The sequence below is a fragment of the Coptis chinensis genome, chromosome 1 (genome assembly GCF_015680905.1).
Source record: "Coptis chinensis isolate HL-2020 chromosome 1, ASM1568090v1, whole genome shotgun sequence".
Classification (NCBI taxonomy): domain Eukaryota; kingdom Viridiplantae; phylum Streptophyta; class Magnoliopsida; order Ranunculales; family Ranunculaceae; genus Coptis; species Coptis chinensis.
Window position 1 is genome coordinate 48,161,495 of NC_141456.1, and position 9,198 is coordinate 48,170,692.

Below are 9,198 nucleotides of genomic sequence, written 5' to 3' on the forward strand. Positions count from 1 at the left end.
AAAGAAACAGAAAAGGGTACATAAAATGATGAGCTATCAACTAAACTAAAGACCAACTTCTCTGGACTAAATAGCAAAGTCTGTGGGTCTTGTTGCAGTGGGAATTGGGAGGGAAAAAAGGGCAGGATAAATGAGAGGGAAAATTCGGCACGAATGGGTTGGCCTTGAGTTGACATGATCAGGAATCAGAATTCAGCTGTAGTTCTTTCAAAACAGAGAGGAGTGGAGGAGAGAGAGATCTTTTATTCATTCAGTAGATACAAACTGACAGAAAGGGCAGTTTAGTATTTGCACTGGAATAGTAAAAGACAGCGAAAACCACTTTGACACTGTGCACGTCCTAAAATTGATTAAAATCTTCTATCCCTGGTCAATTGGTGGTTTTGGCAAAAATAAATAATCAACATCCAGTTATTTAATTTTCCAGTATTAAAATGCAATATTTAAACAGGGAGCAACTCTAGAGGACAAATCGGCTGAAAGAGGAACTCTAGAGGACACGTTATTTTTGTAATCACTCACAAGGACCGGGTGGATGAAAGTTCAAGTTTACCCTTGACGCGAAATAAGAACGGCTCGGGTAGATGAAAGGTGAAGTATACCCCTGAAGAAAAAAAAAATAAATGGCCCGACCCAACTGAAATAACCCGATTATGAACATTGATTGTTCATACCCATAATAGGTATGAACATTGATTGTGCATACATATCCTATGAACATTGATTGTTCATACCCCCAATTATGAACATTAGCTATGAACAATGAGTGTTCATACCTATTTGAGCCATGAACAAACATTGCTCATACCTATCCATGTATGAACATTGATCCAGTTATGAACATTGATTGTTCATACCCACAATAAGTATGAACATTAATTGTTCATACCTATCCATACTGAACATTAGCTATGAACATTGATTGTGGCTATGAAAATATGAACCCAAAACAGATATGAACAATAACTGTTCATACCTCAAATTATGAACATTAGCTATGAACAATAGGTATGAACAAAACAGATATGAACAATAAATGTTCACACCCAAAACAGATATGAACATTGATTGTTCATACCTTCTTTAGGTATCCAAAAAAACATGAACCCAAAACAGATATGAACATTGATTGTTCATACCCAAAACATATATGAACAATAAATGTTCATATATGTTTTTTTTAAAAATATGAACCCAAAATAGATATGAACATTGATTGTTCCTACCCAAAATATATATTAACAATAAATGTTCATACCCAAAACAGACATGAACATTGATTGTTCATACCTAAAACATATATGAACAATAAATGTTCATACCCAAAACATATATGAACATTGATTGTTCATACCTTATTTAGGTATGAACAATCCGTGTTCATACCTAAAAAAACATGAACCCAAAACAGATATGAACATTGATTGTTCATACCCAAAACATATATAAACATTGATTGTTCATACCAAAAACAAACATGAACAATAAATGTTCATACCCAAAATATATATGAACATTGATTGTTCATATATGTTTTAAAAAAAAACATGAACCCAAAACAGATATGAACATTGATTGTTCATACCCGGCCAAAACATATATGAACAATAAATGTTCATACCAAAAATATATATGAACATTGATTGTTCATAACAACAAAAACACATGAACCCAAAGCAGATATGAACAATAAATGTTTATACCAAAAACAGATATGAACAATACGTGTTCATACTTAAAGTAGGTATGATCAATACGTGTTCAACAATAAAAAATGAACAATCATTGTTTGATTAACATTAAAAATTTAGAGGATCTTGGTGGAATCGAACCACCATCACCATTGGATATCTCCAAAGTGCTCGCCCATTTAAGCTAAAGATCCACAAGGGTTTAATTATTAAAAAAAAAAAAAGATAAAATGATAATGGTGTGATTCTTCATCTTCAATGTCTTTGATTTGTTGGATAATGGTTGCCATCTTTGTTCAACTTCTTTAAAATAACTGAAGCTTCGCACAACTTCGTCTATTTCTCGACTTTGGTTTTAGGTTTTTTTTCTCATAATTTCGTTTGATTAAAACATGGAAGGTGGTTTTGGGTTTTCTCTCTCGTAATTTTGTTGATTAAAACAGGGAAGGGATTCGACTTGTAGTTTGATGAGGTACGTGCATCATGAATCAAAAAGTCAGGTCAATTTGAGAAGAAAGGGGTTTTGGGTTTTCTTACTCGTAATTTTGTTTATTAACAGGAAAGGGTAAAAGTGGTATTTAAGAAATATAAAATAAACTGGGCCAACTTATTTTGTCCTTGAGAGTTATTAAAATCAAGAAATTGGGTCCGTGAGTTATTTCATTGATGAAAATGGTTTTGTGAGTCATTATCACAAAACACTGTCCTTTAGAGTTGTTTTCAATTGAAATTCGGCCCAATTTCTTGATATTTAAATATGGTACTATAAGAATATATCAACTTGTCCAATTTTTAGTATGAGTATTAACTTTTCAAACTACCGATTCCAGTTGGACTCTGTAATCTTCAACGCCCTCTGCTAGCTTTCAACGTTGGAGAAAAAGCACGTTGGCTTATTAATCAATCTAAAAACTCCAAAACACTTCATTTCTCCTTTCTAATCCCAACTCCTCATCGTCTCTTACAACAGTTTGAGAAGAAGAACTTCGACGTAATAACACAGACTCCGCTCATTTTGGTATGTATCGAAAGCTTCATTATGAAATAATACAGTATACAACATGCCACGCCTTACAATTTGACAAGTAAGAAATCAGAGCGCACTGGAACTTAAATTTATCCAATCAATCCTGGTAAGATAGTTTTTTTAATTTTTTTAGTATGCAAGTCTTGTGAAGAAACATAGAGAACAATTGTTATTTTTTATCTTGATTTGATTTTGTTTTATCCTTTTGCATGCCAACCTATTCCAAATGCTGAAAGCTGAATTCTAATTAGACTTTCAAGTATTTGGGTCATCTATAGTTTTATGATAACACACCAATAAATACATGTACTGAACAGTTATCTTAGAATTCCTAGTACTTTTATTCTGTTGAGATCCTCGACTGAAATGTCTTCATATAATTAACTGGTTGTTTAGTGAAGGAAGAGCTTTCAATATATTGGATAAAAGGGATATCATCAATGTCTTCTTTCTATTCTCTAATATATAGAAATTCATTCTAATTTTTTCTTTTCTAGAAGTTGTTATCACTCTTTCCTCCACACTCTACTTTGTTGGACTGCAAGTCTGCAACCTATATTAAATTGGTCCAGAGGACCAATTTTGAGCCAAAATCACGGTAGAGGACAACCTATTTTAGAAACCACTCACAAAACCAAATTCCATGTTTTAATCACTTACGGACCCAATCTTTTAATTAAAATAACCCTCAAGGACAAAATAAGTTGGCCCGGTTTTTAATTTTTTATTTTATTTCCCCTTTTACCCTTATGTGAATAAAACAAAACTACGAGAGAGAAAACCCAAAAGGCCAAAACTCCTTCTTCTCCAACTAACCAGACCCTTTTTAGACGATAATAACACGTCCTTGTGAAGAATAACCCTTTTTATACGATAATATCAATGGCTAATTATCAAACAAAGCTAGAGATGGCGGCACTAGACTAATTATCAAACAAAATAGTGTTCATAGCTCCAACAGGTATGAACACTCATTGTTCATAGCTAATGTTCATAATTGGGGGTATGAACAATCAATGTTCATAGCTAATGTGAATAACTTATTCAAATTTGGGTAAAAGTGATATCCAAAGGTGATGGTGGTTCGATTCCACCAAGATTATCTAAAATTTTAATGTTAATCAAACAATGATTGTTTATTTTTTACTGTTAAACACGTATTGTTCATACCTACTTTAAGTATGAACACGTATTGTTCATATCTGTTTTGGAAATAAACATTTATTGTTTATATCTACTTTGGGTTCATGTTTTTTTGTTGGTATGAACACGTACTTTTCATATTTGTTTTGGGTATGAACAATCAATGCTCATATATGATATGAGCATTGATTGTTCATATATGTTTTGGGTATGAACAATCAATATTCATATCTGTTTTGGGTTTATATTTTTTTTAAGTAGGTATGAACAATCAATGTTCATATATGTTTTGGGTATGAACATTTATTGTTCATATATGTTTTGGGTATGAACAATCAATATTCATGTCTGTTTGGGTATGAACATTTATTGTTCATATCTGTTTTGGGTATGAACAATCAATGTTCATATCTGTTTTGCGTTCATGTTTTTTTTGGGTATGAACACGGATTGTTTATACCTAAAGAAGGTATAAGAAGGTATGAACAATCAATGTTCATATCTGTTTTGAGTGTGAACATTTATTATTCATATTTGTTTTGTTCATACCTATTGTTCATAGCTAAGGTTCATAATTTAGGGTATGAACAGTTATTGTTCATATCTGTTTTGGGTTCATGTTTTCATAGCCACAATCAATGTTCATAGCTGATGTTCAGCATGGGTAGGTATGAACAATCAATGTTCATAACTGGATCAATATTCATACATGGATAGGTATGAACAATGCTTGTTCATAGCTCAAATAGGTATGAACACTCATTGTTCATAACTAATGTTCATAATTGGGGGTATGAACAATCAATGTTCATAGATATTGTTCATACATGGATAGGTATTGTGGGTATGAACAATTAATGTTCATAACCGGGTTGTTTCAGTTGGGTCGGGCCGTTTATTTTTTTTCTTCAGGGGTATACTTTACTTTTCATCTACCCGAGCAGTTCTTATTTCGCATCAAGGGTAAACTTGAACTTTCATCCACCCGGTCCTTATGAGTGATTATAAAAATAATGTGTCCTCTAGAGTTTCTCTTTCGGCCGATTTGTCCTCTAGAGTCGCTCCCTATATTTTTTGAGATAAAGTAATGGAGAACGATGACAGCTCACAACCAATCGAAGAGTTCTTGTATAAACTAACAAACGACATACCACGATCATTTTCACTTGATGAACTTAAGAGATTTACATCAGATCTCGAGAAGAATGTAGGTGCTGGTGGGTTTGGAGACGTCTACAAAGGCGAATTGCCTAACGGTGTCAAAATAGCGGTGAAGGTACTGAAAGACAACACAAAGGAAATTATGAGGAAACAATTCGAGGCTGAAATGGGCACCATGGGCAAAACTTCCCATCGAAACTTGATCAAACTATATGGGTATTGCTTTGATACCAACATGAAAGCACTTGTTTACGAATACGTGGAAAACACATTCGATAAGATTTTGTTTAAGAATCACCTTAACTTAGAATGGGAGAAGTTGTATGAGATTGCAATTCAGATAGCAAATGGGCTCTCTTTTCTACATGAGCATTGTGAACCACCAATAATTCACTATGACGTAAAGCCAGATAATGTGCTTATTGACTCAAATATTTCTCCTAAAATTATAGATTTTGGAATGGCAAGGAATTTAAATCAGGTCGAACAGTCAGGATATAGAGGGACCAACGATTATGCTGCCCCAGAGGTGGGTAGAGGACAAGAAGTAACTTACAAAAGTGATATTTATAGCTTCGGAATTATGTTATTTGAAATTTTGAAGAAGAAAAGAAATTTTGAGGGGCCAGGATAGTTTCCGGGAGAAGTTGGGGAAAGAGTTGAGAAAGACGTGTTGGAGTTATCCCTCACATGAGGAGAAACTCAAGTTCACCTAGCGTGAAGAAAGGTTGAGCGACGCTTTCGGTTGTTCTTTCTTTCGAAAGCGACCGCTCTTGCCTTGACAAACCTCCAGGCGATAGAGCGCACCCCGCGCTTGACTTGGCCTTGCCCAAGGCGCGCTCCGCGCCCATATCTACTTTTGGTAGCATTTTATTTTTTGTGAACAGCGAGTTTGCAATACAAGTTGGAGTTTTTGGCAAAACCTAACTAAGTCAGAAGACACAAAAATACACAGCAAACAGAGAGGAAACCCAATCTTGAAAACAATCAAGATTGAGAGATAACCTTTATAGAGAAACAACCCTGTAAATAGGGAAGAGTGGTCTAGTAAGGTGAGAGACTGTAAGGAGTGATTGTAATCTTCTTTCCCACTTTATAAAAGGATTAGCTCTTGTGGAAGTAGGCATCATTGGCCGAACCACGGTATATATTTGTTTTGTGGTATGCTTTTACTGCTTTACATTATTATCTATTGTTAATTATTGTTTAGCGAGTTGGGCATGTTAGTTTGGTTGAAGGGAATATTTAGATTGTTGATTGGAGTGGTTATTGTTTAAATACAAGTTATCTGTGTAGTGGGAAATCGATTGGTATTGGTATAAACCCCAACAAGTGGTATCAGAGCCAGGTCAGATTAGCCTATGGTGTTATCCAAATCTTGGTCGAAAGGTATTTGACAAAACTCCTGAGAGAATATTTGAGTTTAAATAACTTGTAGAGATGGACAATTCCGTGAACACTCGCATGACGAGTCTGAATAGGAAAAACTACACCATTTGGAAAGCCAAGATGGAAGACTTGCTTTATTGCAATGACTTGGCACAACCCATTGAGAATGGAACTATAAGAATACTGAGCATTTTCCACGGTCATTGACCGTGGCTAAAGATCTTTTGCCACGGTTATAAGTCGTTGCACGACCGTTGCCAATGCACGTGTGGCTAATCTTTGGCCACGGCTAAAGACCATGGGTAAAGCTTCATTTTATGCCACGGTTATGAACCGTTACATGGGCCGTGGTGAATATTCCTTTTGCCACAAAGATTAAACCGTGGCTAATGCTCATCGTAGAATGGATCTATAATTTGGCCACGTGTCTAGGCCGTGGCAAATGTCTTTATTGGATGTGTACCTAATGGTTAGCCACAGTTTATGGCCGTGGCAAATGTATTGAATTGGATAAAAAATTGATTTCGACGCCATACTAAATTCATTCAATTCATCACATCACACCCGGGTCATACAAAATTCTATCATTTCACCAAAAGTCGAAGTCGGACTACTTTTAACAATTTTATTGACATCATACTTTATACAAGTGAAAGCACATACTAAGCTTAATCAACACGCTTTTGCGGGATCGTATTCACGGGTTTCCCAAGAAGCCCTTCCTTGACAAGGCCCCATATGACAAGAAGTGTCCCAAACATGCTCATCGCACCAGGTTTCAAGAGACCCACAAGAGCTCCCGCCATCGGAGAAGTAGCTAGAAGAACACGGTAAGATAGGCAAACAAAGTAACAATGAGATCAAAAGAGAATCCCGGGCGATGCATATCTCATTAGTGTACTAAGGCGCTTCATGCCATAACATAAATATTAGGATGTCACGTGAATTAAGAGTGAAGTCCCCCGATGCTTAAACTAACTTATGTAATTCCAAGTGCATTGGACAAAAATGGTAAAAGAGCATCAAGTGCTTATATTGGATGAACTTGAGGTCAAACATATCCGTGGCCGAAAGCGGCGCCTAAGTGAAAACCGGTGAAGGGTGCCCCGAGCGACAATAGTCGCCAATATCGGTAGCTATAAATCTCAATAAGTTGGACCCAACAAAGTTAAATTTCAACCTGAGAAAATGAAAACTTACCCCTTTAAGATCCCCCGAGGTAGAAGGGAGCAACCGATGACGGACCTCTACATTCCATGTTAATGAACACAATGTTGTTTTACGCTTAACAAAAAGAAAACAAAGCCTACAAAGGAAAGTATTCTCGATTGAACAAATGTACATATTATGCAAGCAACAAAATCGGCTCAACAATGCTACAAGCCTATTTAAGCCCCCGTCAGTAATGTGCTTAAACCCAAACCCACTTTGTTTCCCACACCTTGTTCCTTGGGAAGACATAGTCTATCCCCACTCCACCCACTTAATACCCTCGACAAAACCCTTCTAAACAACTTCATTGGTGGGATGTTATACTTGTATAAGAATTCCATATCATTAGCCCTTCCTATCGCGCCTAAGGGTAGGGTCTGCCTTGTTTCCATCAAAAGTTTTGAATCTTCTATAGTTTATAATCTGCGGCTTTTGTCATGGCTTGGATTGGTTTTGGTAAAACTTGCGTGAATTAAATGGCTAAAATGTAAAAGTTTTTTCATATGGGAAAATGGCCTTGAATGTAAGCTCTTAATATTAACATTTTTAAATTCAAGAAAGAAAAATAGAAAAATTAGAGCATACAGTTTTTTCTTTTTAATCATTAAAAAATACAATAATCTAACAAACGAATAGGAATTGCTGCACATAGCACATAGGCGAGCCGAATCTTAGGCCTGAGATCATCTTAGGCTAGGATTATGCCACATTATCTCCATTCTGCCCATGTAGCATTGGTTGGTTTATGACAAAAATGCACAATTAATAAACTAGGGGGTTTAAGGAGTTAATAAAGCCAGCACATAAACTAAGTAAAATTGAAAAATGTATGGGAAAAGAAATTCTTATTCTAGGACTATTAGTTAACATATAAATGTTTTAGTTGAGAAGGAAAAACAAAATAAAATCAAATGTAAGATTATTAATTCATGTGTAAATGTTCAAATTTATATATAAGTGTCCAGTGACTCATTTTGCTCAAGGCCCAGTAGTTGTACCGGGGAGGTCTTGGGTTTTATTCCCACTTACATTGCGGTTGAGGAGGTTTTCAACATCTAGTTGCTTGGGTAGAAATCATCACCTCTATTGTAAAGAGGTTGAAAAAAAATGTTTAAATTAATAAGGTCTTGTTCAATGATCCTAAACAGATAAACATATACGATAGATAATACGAAGAAGCACATTCAAAGCATATATATTATATAAGAGTATGGAAGAATGGACGACTTACGACAAAACTTGGAAGGCGAGAAGCATCACGTGCACGGGGTTTGAGCTATCAAATGGTGCAAACCGGGTCCCAAGAATTGGTGGCATTAATCCGATTTTGTAGTTCGCACGGTATGAATCGAGTACGGAGGACCTCCAACAGCCGCATGAAGGGCGGTCCTTGATCGGCTGTGTGGTGGCAATACGAGAGGCCCCTGTGTGACCATGGGTGAGCGATCGAAGGCGTTGAATGCTCACCGCAGCTGAATTCTGCAGCTCGTTTCAGGTTTTTGTAAACCCACATTTGTCCACCAACATGAGAAGCGGCGTGACGACATTTCAAGAACAAAATCCGGGGAAGTGCGA

The 9,198-nt window shown here is 35.9% G+C and overlaps 1 pseudogene; it reads left to right on the forward strand.

The window, feature by feature from the left end:
- The first annotated feature begins 4,948 nt into the window (after positions 1-4,948).
- On the forward strand, positions 4,949-5,656 carry LOC147524344 (rust resistance kinase Lr10 pseudogene; annotated as a pseudogene).
- The last annotated feature ends 3,542 nt before the right edge of the window (positions 5,657-9,198 follow it).